At 43.7% G+C, this 19,020-nt stretch overlaps 1 long non-coding RNA gene across 1 annotated transcript in view; it reads left to right on the forward strand.

Annotated features, from left to right (window-relative positions):
* LOC129164882 (uncharacterized) overlaps positions 1–5,890 on the forward strand; it is a 353,025-nt gene extending 347,135 nt beyond the window's left edge. The window contains exons 5-6 of the long non-coding RNA XR_011516154.1: positions 5,546–5,616; positions 5,723–5,890. This is a non-coding gene — a long non-coding RNA (uncharacterized lncRNA). The remainder of the gene's footprint in view (positions 1–5,545; positions 5,617–5,722) is intronic.
* Positions 5,891–19,020: the final 13,130 nt, after the last annotated feature.

Here is a 19,020-nt window from a genome sequence, read left to right on the forward strand (position 1 = left end):
ATCAGTGGTGATTAGATATGTGCCTTAACATAATAGTGAACAGTTTGTTGCTCCTTTGCTCACCTGGTTGAGAATGGAATTACAACTGTTGTAAATACCCTGCTGCAGCCTGCTGTAGCTAGTGCTAACAATGAGCTAACACTAACATGAGCCAACTAATACTAGAACAAACCATGAAGTTAAAAATTCCACACTATTGGACAAAAATATTATTACTTACAAGTCCAGTAGCAACAAGACCAGGTCACCATCAGTCCGTGATTTTTTTTAGAAGAAGAGGAAAAGATCTTTTCTATAGTGCCTCTAAAGATAAAAATCACGAGGCGCTTCACAAAAACAAAAAATGTAAAAATATTTTAAAAATTTAGAAAATGATTAAAAATATATTTAAAATGAGTAAAAAAAATAGACAATTGTGGTTAAAAATGAAAAGAAAGAGAGAGCGTGAACAGGAAAGAGGGAAATCAGTGGATCCTGAGGAAGGTGGGATAGGTGGGGAGAGCAGAATAAAGAGAGAGAGGTGATGAAGGTCACACCAAAACCACCCTGAACAAGTGAGTCTTCAGCTGCTTTTTAAAGGAGACCACTGAGTCCACTGATCTCAGGCTCAGAGAGAGAGAGAGTTCCAGAGTCTGGGGGCCACAGCAGCAGATGATCTGTCACCTTTGACCTTTAGCCTGGTGCTGCACAACCAGTAGGCTTTGATCACTGGACCTCAGGGACCTGCTGGGGGTGTAGGGACTAAGAAGATCACCAGTGTAAGATGGTGCTTGTCCACGTGAGTCCCTATAGACCAGAACCAGGATCTTCAATTGAACCCTGAAGTTGACTGGCAGCCAGTGAAGCTGGAGGAGAAGCGGGGTGATGTGGGTGTGTTTGGAGGACTTGGTCAGAAGCCGAGCACAGGCGTTCTGAACCACCTGTAGACGGTTCAGGGAGGTTCTGCTCAGACACGTGAAAAGAGAGTTACAGTAGTCTAAGCGTGAGGAGATGAAGGTGTGGAGAACTGTCTCAAGTTCAGAGCGGGACAGAATGGGACTCAGCTTAGCAACGTTCCTGAGATGGAAGAAGGAAGAGCGGACAAGAGAACTGACATGAGAATCCAGGGTGAGAGCTGGGTCAAAGGTCACACCAAGATTCCTGACAGAAGGTTTGGTGTGAGAAGCAAGCTGACCAAGAGAGTCTCTGACTTTGGGAACCAGCTTGTCTGGGGCACAGATGAGGATCTCAGTCTTATCTTCATTCAGCTGAAGAAAGCTCCCACCATCCAGGTTCTGAAAGAGTCTAAGCAGGTGTGTAACAGCTGCAGCTTAGACATCTCATGGGGCTTGAAGGAGATGTACAGTTGGATGTCATCTGCATAAAGATGGTAGGAGATTCCTTTGAAGGAGCTCAGGATGCGCAGAAGAGGAAGCAGATAGAGGATGAAGAGCAGAGGCCCCAGCACAGAACCTTATGGTACACCATGGATAAGAGAGGTGGTGGAGGACCTAAACTTGGAGACGGCCACAGAAAAGGAGCGCTCAGAGAGATGAGAGGAGAACCACTCCAGAGCAGTTCCTGATAGGCCTACCCAGTCTCTCAGCCTCTCCAGTAGCAGGTGATGGCCAACAGTGTCAAAGGCTGCAGTCAGGTCCAGCAGGACCAGAACAGAACAGTCCCCTGCATCACTGAGTCAGAAGGTCATTAGAGACCCTAAGAAGAGCTGTTTCAGTAGAATGAGCTCTACTAAAACCTGACTGGAAGCTATCATAGATGTTATGTTCATCAAGAGCAGCTGTGAGTTGTTTAGCCACAACCTTTTCCAAGATCTTGGAGATGAACAGAAGTTTCTTTAGCCTTCTTTAGCTAAACTAGCGCAGGCCGTGGCAATGTTCTTACTGGTTTTAGCTCTTTGTTTCTCCTCCAAAGACATTACTATCTAACGTTTACTTCCAGTCTCTGCCATGATGCAGAAAAAGCAATCTTCTTATTTTATTTTTCTTGTGCTTTTGATTGATGATCAGTGAAGCTAAATGCTAGCATAACATCTAACAACTGTAAAGCAGGTAAAATGGAAAATTGTCCTGTATTTGTATAGCACCTTCTTAGGGTTCTACATTCTCTCAAGGCGCTTCACAACACAATCAGTCATTCATCCATTCATACGCTGGTGGTGCTGAGTTACAATGTAGCCACAGCTGCCCTAAGGCACACTGACGAAAGCGAGGCTACCGAACACTGGCGCCACCTGTCCCTCCAACCACCACCAACAGGCAAGGTGTGTTTAGTGTCTTGCCCAAGGACACAACAGCAGCATCCACTGCTGGGAGAACAACCTGGATGCTTCTGTCCTCAAAAACTACAGACCAATATCAAATCTACCTTTCATCGGAAAAATTATTGAAAAAATTGTTTTTAACCAACTGTCTGCTTTCTTAACGTCAACTTCCTGTCTTGATCTCTACCAGTCAGGCTTTAGACAGCACCATAGTACGGAAATTGCCCTGGTGAAAGTAGTCAACGACATTCGATTAAGTAATGATGCTGGGAAAACAACTGTTCTCATGCTCTTGGACCTCAGTGCAGCATTCGATACTGTTGACCACAGCATACTAATAGAAAGACTTGAATGCTGTGTAGGTTTTTCTGGATTGGTCATCTGCTAGCTAAAGTCCTACTTAGAGAATAGAAGTTTCTATGTGTCTATCGGTCATCATGCCTGAGCTCCTACATCCCTAACATGTGGTGTCCCTCAGGGTTCAATCCTTGGCCCTCTTTTGTTTAATCTGTACATGCTTCCGCTTGGCCAAATCATAAAGAACAACTCCATTGGGTATCATAGTTATGCAGACAACACACAGCTATATCTCTCCCTGTCTTCCAATAACTTTGCTCCCCTGGAATCTCTCTATCATTGCCTCAAAGAAGTTCAAGATTGGATGTCAAAAAATCTTCTTAAACTTAATACAGACAAAACTGAAGTAATTATCTTTGGGAGGAAGGACCAGAGACTGAAGACTGCCACACTGTTGAGATTGAAAGGCTTTAAAGTAACAGAAACTGTAAAGAACCTTGGGGTCATTATTGATAGCGACTTAAAGAGCAAGTAACGTCTAAATTAACTTTTTTTTTGTTGATGAACTTTATAAATGAGTGTCTAATAGTGTTTAAATGTGTGTATTCATTATTTTAGCATTTTGGTGCATTTTCTTTAAAAATTAAAATTTCTGCCTAAATACCACAGTATAGCGCCACCTTCAGCTCAAAACATAGAATTTGAGTCATTTTGAATAAATTTTAGCCAATGGCTAAAGAGTAAGATACTACGTAAACCAGTAGAGTACTACGTAGCAGCTCTGTATCAAAGTTATAAAAGCAACGAGCGTCTCGGCCACACCTTGTGGGGAGTTGGATTTGCAAGCGAGTGCAGGACGGTTAGCCGTATTTCAGCATTAGTGTATAGCATTAGCATATCCTAGTCTTTAGCATAGCTTTTAGTGTTATACATACTTATTTAGTGTTAGTTTGGCTGTTGGATATTGTAGTTTAGTTAGTGTTTGGCTGTTAGTGTAATTAGGAAAGTAGTTCGGGTTTAGTGCTCCATATCGTGTTAGTATGGTGAGAAGGTGTAGTGTAGTGTGGTTGCGGTGGCTCTGTGGGGTTGCACTCCTTTCCGCTGGACTTAGAAATTAGGCGCCAGTGGTTGCACACAATCGGTGTCTGGAAAACTTTCAGCTCCCGCCTGGTGCTGTAGTTTGCAACCAGCATTTTACCCGTGATTCTGCACGTCTCCGTTTGAAGAGGGAGGCTGTGCCCACCTTGGCTCTTCCGCAATTTAGATGCAGCCCACCGACTCTGCTCCCCCGCCATGGCAGGCTCCAGTCTGAGGTGAGTAAGCTAAATAAAAGTTTAAACATCTTCTAAAGACAATTCCCTACCTAAAAGCAAAGTCTGAGCGACGTGGTTCACTTCCTTTAGCTAATATCAGTCTGCACTGCCTTCGGGCCGATTTGTCAAGTTCACAAAATGCGAAACAAGATGTAAGGTTAGAATCAGCGGCAAATCGGAACATGTCTCGAAGCCCTGGCCGACATGACTATAAAGCTTGGTTTATGCTTGACACATTCACTTTCCGCGCGGTGATGCGGCTCGCGGCTGGAACGCGCTTCACAACTCGCAGCCTTTATGGTTTGTGCGGCTCGTCTCTGCGGTGAGCCAATATTCTCCCAAACTGAACGGGGCATTATGGAGCTCTACAGCATGCATCCAACACTACACCATAGTAGAAGTAGAAATCACTGTTTACAACACGGTATTTCAGCATTTTTAACAGCGTTCTCGTCTTTTCCGACAGTGCGAGCTATTTCTCTCCAAGAATTATTAACAACATGTTGATCACGGTGATCTCTGTGAGCTGAATCATACAAATGTCTGTATTTACGAACCTCTGCCGTGCCGGTCCGCCGTGTTTTTCCGCGTCCGACCGTCCGCGTGGTTAGAAATTTTCTGAGGTGCGCGTTGCGGAAATCTTGGGCCGTGCGGAGACGCGGTGGAGGGGCGTGGTTGTTAAAATGACGCAAAATTACGCAACTTTTCCGCGCGGAGCCGTGCGGACCTCGCGGACGCGTCAAGCATGAACCAACCTTTACTGTCAGGCTCGGAGAAAATTCGGGTTGTTTTTGTGTCAGTCGGTAATTCTGCAACAGTGGCTCTAACTGACGCAGCACTAGATGACAGACAGCATTACAGCGTGACCCGGTTCTGTAAGGAATTCTGTTCAGGAGGTCGCATTTCAGGCTCTCCACATCACATGTGACTGACTTTTACGTTATAATAACGATCACACACTAGGAATGTTATAAAGCGCCTATATAGGACAGTTTATTTTGTATATTATCTGACTTTATAAACTCCAACAACAATGTGCTTCTATTTTTTTTTTCAGGTTAAATCTACCCAAGACATTGGCTGTCAGACTGATTTAGCTGCAAGAATGCACTTGTCCAGGCTGACGTGAAGCTTTACCCGTAGCAAAGGTGAACTATTTTCAATAATCTTCTATGTTAACATTTTATTATCACCTTCTAGTTTTAATTTATTTTACAGATTATTGTTACACGTGATTTTATGCTCTTTTAAACATTTATAAATGTGCTACTTCTTTGTTTTTTACATAGCCACCCAGTTTAAAGCTCACAGCCGCAGTGTGTCTGGTGACCCACGGGGACCATGACGGAAATTCATCTTCCAGAAGGTCCCAGAGCGTCCACACCCCTGAAAAGACCAAGATGTGAGGTGTCTGCTGTTGATTCCAGCTTCCACCTCAGTGACAGTGCAAGCTCAGTGAACTGTTCAAGGTAAAAAAAAATTAAAACATTTCAGAATTTTTAAGATATTAACAATTAAATAAGTATGTGATTACATCATGAAGGAGGCTACTGATTCTGCCCCTGTGACACTTGGTGGTGACGTGTGAGCTGATTCACCTGGTAAATAACTTTTACATTAAATATTTTGTTTTTGCTATCAAAAGTAAATTAACTAATAACCTGCATTATTGCAGGACACTCAGCAAAATATGGACTCTACACCATGAGGCAGGCACACGTTAATAACTCTATAACAGCACATAAGGTGAGCAACACCACATATTGTACACTGTCCTGGATTTGTTTTCTTTCTGCATCTCATCATTAGCCTGGCTGATCACCTGATAACTCCTGTCATCTGGTTGTGACAGCATGAGGATGTCCTCACACACCTGTAACCTATCAGCTCATCTGGCAGAATAGAGAGAGAAGAGACAACACCACATCTCCTGTTCCTGGAAAGCCTTCAGCCATCCTTCGATGACTGAGAACCTCCATCAGCTCTGTCTCCTGTCTGCCTACAATTATTATAATAAATATTGTGAGTGACAAGTTTTTTGTGCTGCCAAATATCATTTTGATTCCAGTTTTGATATTTTAATGGATATTTATAAATTACATTAATTGAATTATCACATTGTCGCATGTTTAACTAGCTCTATTGTGATGAATTAAACTAGCACCTCACTGTTAAAAGCTCGTTTTAATTTCAAGCATGTTTAAGTATTTATGGACATGAACAAAAACAGGAAATATATAAATTGAGATTTATTTAATTAAAATAACAAATAAGGGGGAAAGAGTCATTGAAAGGCACATTCTTCTGGAAGCTCCTGATCCTGACTAGCCTAGTGAACTAGACCAAATTCTTGCTTTGCAAAGTTTGGTCTAGGCATGCTCCATTGGAACCTCCGCAGCTCCTACCAGGACTCTGGCTGGCCAATCACAGCTCTCTAGAGGGGTTTCAAACACATTAAGAGCTGTGATTGGTCCATAATGGTGGGCCAATCATAGTGCTCTATCTGCTTAGTGAACAAATCACAGAGCTTTATCCGCTTTGTGGGCCAATCAGGGCACTCTGTATGCCTGGTGGGTGGGATGATGCAACAGAGTGAAACAAGAGTATGTCACATTCTTTGTCCAGTGGAATGTGGAGATCATTTGAAAGACAACGGTAGAACCCGCCCCACAACCGAGAGCCGTCAATGGAGCGTGGCCAGACTAAATAATACATTTATTTAGTCTGGCTTGCCAGGCTAGATCCTGACGACACCAGCAGAGACCAGCTGCAGACACCAGAGGATCACCTACAACCAAGAGAGCAGCTAGTAGTATCAGTAAATAAATAATGAAATCAGGGCAGTTTTATTGGGCTGTTTGGGATTGTGTAACATTAATGAACTCATTGCAGAATAAATTTCTCATGGAGCATTTCATAACTTTCTATGCAGCAGACTGTAACTTGAGCCCAGGGCTACCGGAGAGCTGCTATCCAGCACGTTTCAGTGGTTTTCCTGCTTTAACAGGTTAGATTAGCTGTTAAGCAGCTCAGCTATTTGTTGCTGATTAAAACCAGGTGTGTTGAAGCAGATAAACCTCTAAAACATGCTGAATACTGGCTCTCTAGGGCCGTGGAGCCAAACCCTGATGCTAATCTAATGCTATGGCTAACGGCTACTTATCATTCAGAGCTGGTTCTGTTGGGTCGGTTCCGGTAGTTTAAGGCAACTCACAAGCTCAAAACAATAAGGCTCAGGTCCGCTTGTCTCCTCCAAATAGACTTGGTCCCTTTCTTCTCGAGTGTCTGGGTAAGGAGGGGGAGAAATGTCCTCCACTTCTAATAACTGCTCAGAGTGAAGGGAGCTAGCATCGTCTCGTTAGCCATCGTCTTCGTCACTGCCGCGGCTCCGCCCTCTCGGTCCTCCAGGCAACGCCTACTAATGTTGCAGTTTTTAAAATTGATACGTGGGTGGAGTAAGACTCTGAGGGGGGCATTACCACTTCTTTAAGCTTCACCAGCCACATGAAGGCAGTCACAAAGTCAGCTTTTTATCATTTAAAAAACATTGCAAAGGTTAAGAACTTCATATCACCTGTGGACCAAGAAAAGCTTGTTCATGCTTTCATCACAAGTAGGGTGGATTACTGCAACAGTCTTTTCACTGGTCTCCCTAAAAAAACAATAAAACCTTCAAATGATCCAAAATGCTGCAGCAAAGCTATTGACCAGAACCAACCGAAATGATCACATCACACCAATCCTAAAATCTTTGCATTAGCTACCAGTAACTTTCAGGATTGATTTTAAAGTCCTTTTACTTGCTTTTAAATCATTCAATAGCCAAAGACCGCTGTATATAGCAGAGATGTTTGAAAAGTATTGCCCTTCTAAATCACTTAGGTCAGCAGAAAAATTCCTATTGGTACAACCCAGAGCCCGCACCAAGCATGGAGAGTCTGCCTTTAGCTGCTATGTGGTCCGTCTCTGGAATTGTCTTCCAATTGACATTAAGACCTCTCCCACCATTTTCATTTTTAAATCCAGATTAAAAACCAAACTTTTTTATGATGCCTTCCATTAACCTATCTGTGGTCTACTAGGATTTTTTTTTACCTGTGTTGTTACATTTATTCTATATGTGTTTGGTATTTCTGCATAGTTGTGGAGTTTTATTGTTGTTTTATAATTTTTAGTAAAATTTTTACTTAGTACACAAAAATAAAAGCATACTATGTCCTGTTTCCATACTCCATCATTTTATTATGTGACATTTAAAGCTGTGATTGTTTTAACTATGTGAAGCGCATTGGGCTACCGTTGTGTATGAAATGGGCTATATAATAATAATAAACTTGAAACATGGGAGCCAACCGATCCTACAACCCTCCAATTACTGGTAAAGAGCTCCCCCTATAGAGCACCTACCCGCTCCACAGAACTGTTCTGGCTAGCGGTGTCAAATGTGAAACTAACTCAGCAATAACTGAGATCAATGTTGAAGCTCTAGATTAAAGTTTAAAACCAGTTTTTGTTTTACTTTACTGCGATATGATATAATAAAAAAACGTTGAGTCATCTGAAAGTCCAGTTCACAACAGGTCGAGATTTCAAGAGTGCAGCATAAAGAAAACTGCCTTTTGGTGGAAATATCTGTGAGAAGTAGTCTTGTGGTTGTCCACAGGTTTCCTGTCTGCTACTTGAAAATGAGGAAGACCCGGTGGCATTGTGTTTAGGCATGAACGTCTCCGCTGCTGTCTGCTCGTCTCCTTCAGAGTCGTCGTCATCAGAGGAGCTCTAAGAGATTCATCTCTAACACTTTCCCTTCCACGTCCTCACCGTAGAAGATCAGATCCAGTGAGTGGGTCACAGGTATGACCTGGGCTATTTCACTCTTTCACTTGACTAAACACAACACGCGACTTATTCAGAACCTGTTTATGTTGCTGACAAAAGACATTTTTTTATTTATTAAGAAAACAATTAACTCATCAAACCCAAGGCATTAGATGCTTTTCTGTTATAAAAAGGCTCCATACATTTGCCTTAATGTCTTGTAATCCTAAAAGATATACAGATATCTTTCTAGGACTTTTTACTTAAATATTTCCATGCATTTTTGAGCAGGTTAAAATGAAAAATTCCTCATATATATATATATATATATATATATATATATATATATATATATATATATATATATATATATATATATATATATATATATATTTTTTTTTTTTTTTTATGGAGCTAGGATTGGGACAATATTCAATGTAACTTGTACCAAGTTTTGTAACTTGGAACATGTTTCATGACATGTAACTTTGGATTTGTAACTTGTAACTTTAGTTGTCTAACTTGTGATTCTCAATTTGTAAATGTATTTCTCATTTTGTAACATGAAACTTTCATTTTGTACATGTATGTCTTGTTTTTATAACATCAAATTTTAATTCTGAAACATGAAACTTTCATTTTTTTAACTAGCAGACCTCCAAAATAAAAAAAAATCTATGTAAATGGTTGAAATCAAAACTCTCAAAACACACATTTCATTCTACAGGTACAAACCTCAAATCTACAGTGTTACAAATAATTTTGTCTCAATTCTAGCTTCGGTGGGAGGAACTTGGGTGGAACCAATGAGAGCACGAGTCTTAGCTACCAATCACGTTTCTCGAATTCCTGTCCAATCATTGGGAGAGGAGGGCAGGGTTCTGCAGAGATGTAGAAAGAGAGAGTTGCGACACGCTTTGAACTCGCGGTCATGTGGTTCATGGAGCTCTCATTAGTTCCAAACATCCCAGCGCCGTAAGTCAGTTTGAACGGCGTATAGTGGGACAAATCACAAATATTGAATATTGTCACATTTCCCCTGGCGATTTTTGGTAATTATTAAATAATATTATATATCATATTATATACTATGTCCTAATTCCTTCACAAAGTAACCTAGTATTTTTTCCAAGCATAGGAAGACAGACCCGTGACTGTTCTACATTACAGGAATATCACAGTCCTAACACATTGTAGAATACATTTAGACCACATACATTACTATAATATACTATAGAAGTACATGTAGTAATGAAACACACTGCTGTAATATAAGCATATTTAATAACTTTAAGTCCTACAAGAAGCCCTAAACTCAAGTTGTAATATCCATTTTAAAGTGTTTATTGAAAGCTAGAATTCTGCTCCAGCTTACCTTGAAGAAAATATGTAGCTGTTTATACTTTGAATGATGATCTATTATGTTCAGTAGAATACATTTTACAATCATTACTTTATATTTTTATGTGAAGACAGTACACTGTAGCGTAATGAATGTCCTGTTTATGACCTAAAGGTCATGATCTGCTGCGTCTGCTCGAGCAGAGACATAAAGTCTCTGACAGCCTAATCTACATGATAGTGGCCAAGGTCTTTCATTCGCTCTGCTCATCTGAACTGCTTCACCTTTGTTACCAAGAAAAGATGAAGAATTATTCTGATAAATACATAATCAACAACTTTGTTAATTACCAATAATAATGTGAGCCCAATGTTCAATCAATCTGTGAAATGACAATGTTATTACTTGAGATTATAATCCTGTGATCAGTAGTATTTTACAAGTTATTATAATCGTGGACATTTGCATTGGACACTAAGGACATGTAATGTTAAAAGTCACATGACACATTTCCTTTTGTCTGATCCAATCAGAACCGTTGCATTCTGGGGCTAGGCGTGGTTTTCTGTGGTGTTTGTATAAACCCTCTTTTGCATGTCAAATTCTGATTCGCCAGTAAACCAAAATATGACAATCATAAAAACTATCCCACGCCACCTTTTCTTTAGTTCAAGCGTTCTAGAGAAGTCTCGGACCGGCCATCTGGACCTCATCTCCAGCCATAAAGAACCTCAGACAAACTGGATAAAATCTGTTGCAAGTTACACCTGACCGCAACGGTTCCTTCAGAATAAAAGCTGAACATCACAACCCCTTCAGGGTCTCTGAGACGCCAGTGATAACCTGTCGTGACCTGGAAGCATTCCAAGACTAGTTTGGTCGGCACCGCTGCTTTTCTACCGGCTTTGGTACCAAAGAGGGTCCACGAGGACCTCGGCATTCTGGATCTGGTCGGAGGCTTCCCCTGGGTACGTAGACCGACAGATGGCATTTCATGTGTGTTATAAATCTCTTACTAAAGTTTAGAGCGAAACATTCACTCCCACTCAGAACTAAATGCTTCTCCAGATCCGCTGGTTCTGAATAACATTCCACACACACACCATCATCATTCATCACGTCTCACTCCACCTTAGTCCATCAGTACACAGAGTGTTAAAGTTAGTCTTCTTTAAATTGTGTAGAAATAAATTTCTTAACTATTTAAACCTGACTCTCTCTCTTTCCTTGGAGTTAATACGAAGTGTTGCTTAATCCCTGCAATAAAAAGTTCCGATCTTCTGGTTAAAATAGTCTAAGATCCATTAGATTGATATATCATATTTCTATGGAACCTCACATTTTATGGTTCATAAAGTAAGATGTAAACGACCCATTCTTTACATATTGGCGAGCCCTATGCCATTTATTTTATATATTATGACATTTCGTGTTGATTCTGAGTCATTTTAATCGATAAAACTCTCAAAATCCATCAAAAATTGATGTGTTTGGTGAGAAACGAGATGATCTCATCATCCGCCATTAGAGAGCAGTTGACTTCCATTTAAGACTTCACCTCCGACAGGGGGCGCTGATTCCTCTCTTTCACCCAAAGGTTGAGTCATCATTACTAGCTCTGCCACATTGGAGTTTTGTATGACTACAAAGCTTTATCTGCACAGGTTTTTCCTGCTGTCATTTATAAGGTAAATTCATGTCATTTAATCTGTTGTGATTCTGTCACGTCTTTTGTGTGAATCTGTGTTCACTGTGTTTAACTTGTGCAACTGGAGACGAAGCTCTCCACGGTAGCTTGCTACCACGGTTCCAGTCTGATCCCCGTGAAACCGATTCTAACCCCGTGAGCTTGACTTAGCATCGAAGTTCTAACAGTCTTTAGAAGTTTAAACGGAAGAGCGTGCGAGTCTCGGACCGCATTAAATGCTATTTGTCCGACAAATTAACACGAGCGCCTCAACGCAGGTCCGTCGTTAATCGGGCAGGTCAATTCTACAAGAGAATTGGACCGAACCTGGTAGCTCCAGGTCTCGCTAGCTTAGCACAGCCAAGCTGCTAACTCTAGCTCTGGTTTGACAGCCGGGATTTGCGAACCCGACAGCTTTGTCAACCCCCTGACACAGCCTTGTCTGTGTCCCAAATCTGCTATTTTCTACGGGACAAGCTCCGACAGCGTTTAAGCACATTTTAGCAGTGTTTTCTGACAATTGTGGTGTGAAAACGTTCTAATTGATCAACCAGTTTAAGGAAATCCTGATGCACGCAACGTGGTGACGTCACGGGTGACGCAAGTTACCCCCGCCCGCACCATTGCCGGCGCTCTACCACCATCTTGTGGAATGTTTTATACTTTAAACTTCTTTTGGTGTAAACCTCATTTGTGACTTGAATCTTCAGCAAAAGCTTATTAAATCTAGTTTCCACTGATTTTATCACAAAATTGCTGGTTTTTGGCATCACCAAGATGGCCACAGACAGGGATAAACTTTTGATGGATTTCATAACTGAAATAAAAAGAGATGTCCTAACCGAAATAAAAAGTGATGTCCAAATTGAAATAAAAAGGGATGTTCAAACTCAAATTAAAAGGGACATTCAACAGCAACTCGCTAATGTAAACCAGAAGTTACAAAGTCTGGATATAAAAGACTAAGAAAACCACCTGTTTTGAAAAGGTTTTAACCTTCTCTTCTGCTGATCTGCCTCTAGATATGGAGGTAAAGCTGCAAGCAGAGGAACAGGTTGACTCGGGCCTAAAGGAAACAGATCAAATATCTGGTCCTACCCCATCCACACTGATGATAAGCTCATCCGCCATGGACAGTGGCCCGGCTCCCCGGGTGTCGAGCCTGACAAACTGTTCTTGGGTTACCTACTGTCTCAAGGGAGAGTGGGAAAGCCCATGGTATCTTTGACAGTGGAGCAGGGGTACCCCTGCAAAGCTCTTCTGGATACCGGCTCAGACTACACATTCATGTGCTGGTCTGCTTTCAACCATGTCTGCCTGGGTGCAGGACAATGAGTACAACTTCCAGAAGTGAGCCCTTGTATAGTAACTGCCCGTGGTTTCTCTCCTCCTGCCATGACCGTGTCTTCCAGGTCTCTGCTCCACTTCACGATCGGTCCTCTGACTGACGCACCCCGTCTACATCTGTGAACTTGCTGCTATGCCTTTGATCATCAGCATTTATCTTTTGAGGCGCTTTGAAGCTTTTATCGATCTGGAAGGGTGGGAACTTTGGGCGGGTGTCAAAGAACCCCTGCCATTCACGTTGCCTCCTGACCTCGACTCTCACTGCCTTGCGATTTGTGAACATGAGCATGGGGAAACTGCATGCTCATTGCCAAGCTCAAAGCCCCCATCAGAGATTCCCTCTGATTTTTTCTCCTAAATTGAACAGGTCGTGGACCAAGCCGATGCTCTTAACAATGAAGTTGAGCGAGAAAAGCTACGACAACTTCTGTTAAAATACAAAGACTTTCTTTCACTCGACTCCTTGGACTGTGGACTAACCATTATCCATGAGGTCAGGATTCCTACACTGTCACACGCTGCGCTGACTTTTGTGCGGCAGTACAAGATTCACCTGGCGTCCCATGGACCAGTCCAGGAAATCATTGAAAGTCTCTTAGCGAAGGGCATTATTTGACCCTGCAACAGCACCTACTCGGCTCTGTTGTGGCCGGTAAAGAAACCTAATAGTAAGTGGTGACTGACCATTGACTACAGGCAACTCAACAAACAGGTCTCCTTGTCTAGGTGGCCAATAGCGTGCCTGGAACAAGAACTCCCGAAGGTGAAAGATGCTAAATACTTCTCCACCCTTGACATTACGTCTGGATTCTGGACAATTCCTGTCCATAAGTCTGACCAATACAAGTTAGCCTTCTCCTTTGCCAACCGCCAGTACACCTTCACTCTGTGTCCTCTTGGCTATTCCAACTCACCAGCTGAGATCAACATCTTTTTGGACAAAGCCTGCGCTGATGTTCGAGAGCGAGGTACCCTCATCTATGTTGACAACATTCTTGTTCGTCAGCATGCCTTGGATGACCACCTGTCCGATCTGGACCACATCATGGGTCAGCTCGCAGCTGCTGGCGCAAAGATTTATCTCGCCAAGTGTCAGTGGTGCAGGTCAAAGGTTCAGTTTGTTGGCCTCCTTGTGGGACCACAGGGAGTTCAGCCTCAACAGGGCAGAATTTAAGGTGTGGCCACCATCAAACCTCCTACGAACGTCTCGGAACTTCAGAGTTTTCTGGGAGTGTGCAACTATTCTCACCAGTTCGTAGAAAACTACGCAGAAGTGGCGATGCCTCTGACTGACCTTCTGAAAAAGGATGCGCCTTTTGAGTGGACAGCGCAGCAGCAACAGGCCATGGATGACCTGAAGGTTGTGCTATGCTCAGCTCCGTGCCTGGCACTTCCTGATTGTGACAAAGAGTTCCACTTTGAGGTCAGGTTCTCATCTAATTGCTTGAGTGCCGGTCTCTATCAGGTATACAACTGCGACAGGCGTGTCGTAGCATACGCCAGTAAGCACTTGTCCGGTCCTGAGTTAAAATACTCTGACTGTGAAAAAGATTTGCTTTCCACCATGTGGGCAGTTAAACACTTTTCCAGCTACATTGGTGGACAGAAAATCACCACTGAAACTCAACATCAGCCAGTGACCTTCCTTAACAGTCAACGCATCAGAGATGGTGTGGTGACCAATGCACACATTGCTTCATGGCTGCTTGCTCTTCAGAGCTTCGACATTGAAGTACGCTACGAGCAGAACCGCCATAGTCATCTTGGCATGGGTCTGGCTGCCTGCCAGCATAACTCGGACAATGCTGTCGCGTTGGTCCTACTGGCTAACCCTCCCCAGACTCTGCTGAACCCCAACCACCACTACTTCAACCAGGCTATCTGTGTGGACTTGCCAACAGTGTACGTTGATGGCAGTTCCTTTCGACATGGTGCTGAACCTCGTTTAGGCGTGGGTGTTGTTTGGCTACACGCTAATCGGAAAGACTCTGAGTGTTACCAGTTGGGTCCTAAGACCTCACAGTTTGCAGAAGTGGCTGGGATCTTGATAGTGCTACAACTCGCTGCTGACCGTGGTGTTCGTAAGCTGGTGATCTGCACAGCCTCGGACTATGCGCGTCTCAGTTTCATTTGTCATCTACCTTCTTGGAAAAGTAACATGTTCTTAACCTCTAACTGGAAGCCCGTTAAACATCAGGATCTTTTCATGGCATGTGATACCTTAGCGACATCACATGACATGCAGATCTATTGGTGTAAGGTCAAAGGTCACTCTCAGGCACCTGGAACTGATAAGGATCTGAACGATCTTGCAGACTCTCTTGCCAAACAAGGTGCAACTGATGGTACCCGATGGTCCTTCAACCCCTTGTGGCTCCCTGACGATGTGTCTTCTCGGTCAGACCCACCCCTCGTGTGTGTCGTGACCTGAGCTCAGGCCGCTAACGCGTCAACCTCTCAACCATCTGATGGCTTTGTGTCAGTTCAACCTATCTTTTCTGAAAACTACCTTGTCAGCCTCCAGTCTCAGGACCCTGCTATCAGCAGGATGATCGTGTACCTTTCTGATCCAACAGCTCCTCTGTCTTCTTCTGTCGAGCTAGACTCCATTCCTGAGCTCCGTGCTCTCTTTCGGGTTCGTGTCATGCTGAGGATGGTCGAAGGGTTGCTGATTCACGTCTCCAAACCTCCATCATCGCCTGTCCTTGTGGCGCCGCCGCCCCTAAGGGGGGCATGATCGTGCAAGCTCATGACTCTCCTTCTGCCGGACACAAAAGTGTCAAGGCCACGTTCTGTGCCCTGAGCCAGGTTGCTTATTGGCTGGGGATGCATCAAGACATCTCAGACTACGTCCAGAGCTGTCCGGTTTGCTGTCAATTTCAACCATCTGACCCCATCCACAAAGCTCTGTTACAGAGCAGGTGACCGTCCACACCGTTGTCGAACCTGCAATTTGATTGGGTTGGGCCCCTGACCAGGTCCAGCAGAGGCAACAAATACTTCTTGACCGTGACCTGTGGATTCACCAAATGGGTTGAATGTCTGCCGGCACCTAACGACACGGCTCAAACAACTGCAATCCTTTTGATGAATCACATCTTCTCCCGGTTCAGCCTCCCCGAACACGTTAACTCAATAGGGGAACTCCATCTCTGGAGTGATGGAACATCTTTGGCGGATGTTGGGTGTCAAGGCCAATTTCCAAATTGGTTACCGGCCCCAGTCTTCCGGTCAGGTGGAAAGGATAAACCGGACTGTAGTCAGCATTTTAAGGAAATACGTGTCCTCTAGTCACAGAGACTGGGATATGAAGCTTCCGTTGGTCCTTATGGCCATACGGGCCACTCCTCATGAGTCTACAGGTGTCTCCCCATTTGAAATGATGACGGGTAGACAAATGACCCTGCCGCTTCACCGGTTGTGTCAGTCAGGTCAGCCCAGTGCCGCTCCGGCTTACACTAGTGAGCAGTATTTGCAGGACCTGAAAAACCACTTGCCTGCAGCGTTTTCTTTTGCACAGACAAATCTGGAGAAATCAGCTGAGGGCAGGAAGGCTTATTATGATCAGAAGGCCTCTCATTCTGAACTCAACGTGGGTAATGAGGCCTGGTTCTACATTTTTGCTCCTAATTCCGGTCACACAAAAACAACCTCTGGTAAACTGGCTAAGAAACTTTTGCCGAAGTGGTCAGGTCCATACCTGATAACTGAAAAACTCTCCCCGGTCGTGTATCAGATAAAGATCACCGACAAAAACAAAGACCCCATCTATAAGTGGGTCCACAGGAACCAAATCTGGAGGCAGAGCCGCTGCAGGGGAAGCCTCTTGAACAGGTGGGGCTGACTCGACTGGAAGAGGAGCCGCTTTGGGCGGAGCCTCTTGGACAGGCTGGACAGGAGCCTCTTGGACAGGCTGGACCGGAGCCTCTTGGACAGGCTGGACCGGATGCGGTGCGACCTCCAGGACCACCGCTGGAACAGGGTGTGTTGCAACCTCCGGGACCACCGCTGGAACAAGGTGCGGTGCGACCTCCGGGACCACCACTGAAACAAGGTGCGGTGCGACTTCCGGGACCACCGCTGGAACAGGGTGCGGGCGACCTCCGGGACCACCGCTGGAACAGGGTGCGGTACGACCTCCGGGACCACTGCTGGACCTGGATGTGGAACGTCCCCTGGGTCCCCAACCGGAACTGGATGTGGAACATCCTCTGGGACCACCGCGGGGTCTGGATGTGGAGCTGGCGGGTAGTGCTTGGACGGAGGTTGCTGGTGACGGTTACGGCGTTGTCGTGTGGAGGTTGAGACGGCGTCAACAGGAACAGGGAAGAGGAGAGGAAACCGGATCTGATGGTAGCAGGAGGGTAATGATGACTCAGGGCCGACAGAGTAGCTATGGAAGAGGTGACTTGGTGTCCCGGGGGTGTGGAGTTGGAGGCATGAACAGGAGATGAACCAAGGCCAAAGGTCTCCTGCAGATGCCTGGCAAACTCCCAGAAGGACACCGATCTGGATGGATGTACCGAAAGATAGTCGATGGCCCACACCAGGGCGCTACCACCCAAATTAGACACCATGCGAGAGACTATGTCATGCTCCGAGGAAGCCAGGTCCAGGTAATGAGCGCAGGCGTCGAAATAATTACGGCAAGTCTCTGGGTCTCCACAGTACCTGTAGCGGTGTGATGTTGGTGGAGTCCAGGTTTCTGCTGAGTCCAGGTATGGTCGGTCCATTCTGTCTGGCTGAGCAGGAGGAGGTAGGACCCAAAACGCAGAAACCCAGAATAACTAGAGGCAAGAGCAGTTGAAAAAAGGTCAAATCCTTTTATTAAGGTGGAAACAAAAATAACTTAGATGCAGGAATAAAATCCAGAAAACTGAAAGCCAAACAAAACAAAAGCTCAATAATGAGCACAAAAACTAGAACCTGACGAGGGAACAAAACAACGCTGACTCACAACGATGGACCTACAAACACTGAGGGACAAGACAGGGCTTTTAAACACAGAGCGAGGTGATCAGAGGAACAGGTGACAGGTGTGAGTGATCTGGAGGGAAGGCAGGTGCATTCAATAAACTAAATGGGGAAAGAACTAAGCAGGAGAACCTGGAGGAGAACAGGAGGAGGCTGGGGACAGAGGGACACAGAACATGACAATTACTTGATATATTCAATAGGATTATAATAAAGTAATTAATATTTTGATTTCACAGATTGGTCACATCTTATTATTGACTACCTGTTTGATTAGCTTATTAAAAATAGAGTTCTTTGATTTATTAAAAGGAGAGAGTCCTTTCTTCATTCTTCTCTTGAGCTGGAAAGAAAGCAGTTTATAGCAAATGCATGAGACCTTGAGGCCATATCTCATGCAGTCTAGTTCCGTGACAGAGGAGAGGGGGGAAATGACTTGTGGTGGAAAACAGTCATTTCATACCGTTACAATAGTTATGTTATTGTTAATTCTTATTTCTTGTCATTCCTTACTTAACAAAATTGCAAATGCTAATATTATAAAGCAAGTAGAAATGAGCAGTTTTATGGAAAATGTCTAATTTTTAAAAGTTATTGTGTTCGACTACTGTTCTTGGAATATCGTAATACTATTCTTATTACTTGAGTGCACAAAACAGAACAACATATCTTCTTATGTTCGTAATCCTGTTTGTCTCATGCTTCAGCAGTCCATTGCAGTCAGTGTTATCTGGAAAATTTTACTGAAAAATATTAAATAATTACTTGTCTTCACAATCACATTTTCTTTATTATTGGTCTCTCCATTTGTGCTTCCATTTCTGATGCATGTTCGTGTTGATACAGCAACCAGCAACGTATTGTACAAAAAATCCCAAATAAAACTAATAATGTAAAACGTTTATAACCTATTTCCAACTGTGGGGAGTAATTTTAAAACAGAGAACCAAACAAACTGAAATAAACCCGTTGACAGCTTGTCAAG

Source organism: Nothobranchius furzeri, chromosome 14 (assembly GCF_043380555.1).
Source record: "Nothobranchius furzeri strain GRZ-AD chromosome 14, NfurGRZ-RIMD1, whole genome shotgun sequence".
Lineage (NCBI taxonomy): Eukaryota > Metazoa > Chordata > Actinopteri > Cyprinodontiformes > Nothobranchiidae > Nothobranchius > Nothobranchius furzeri.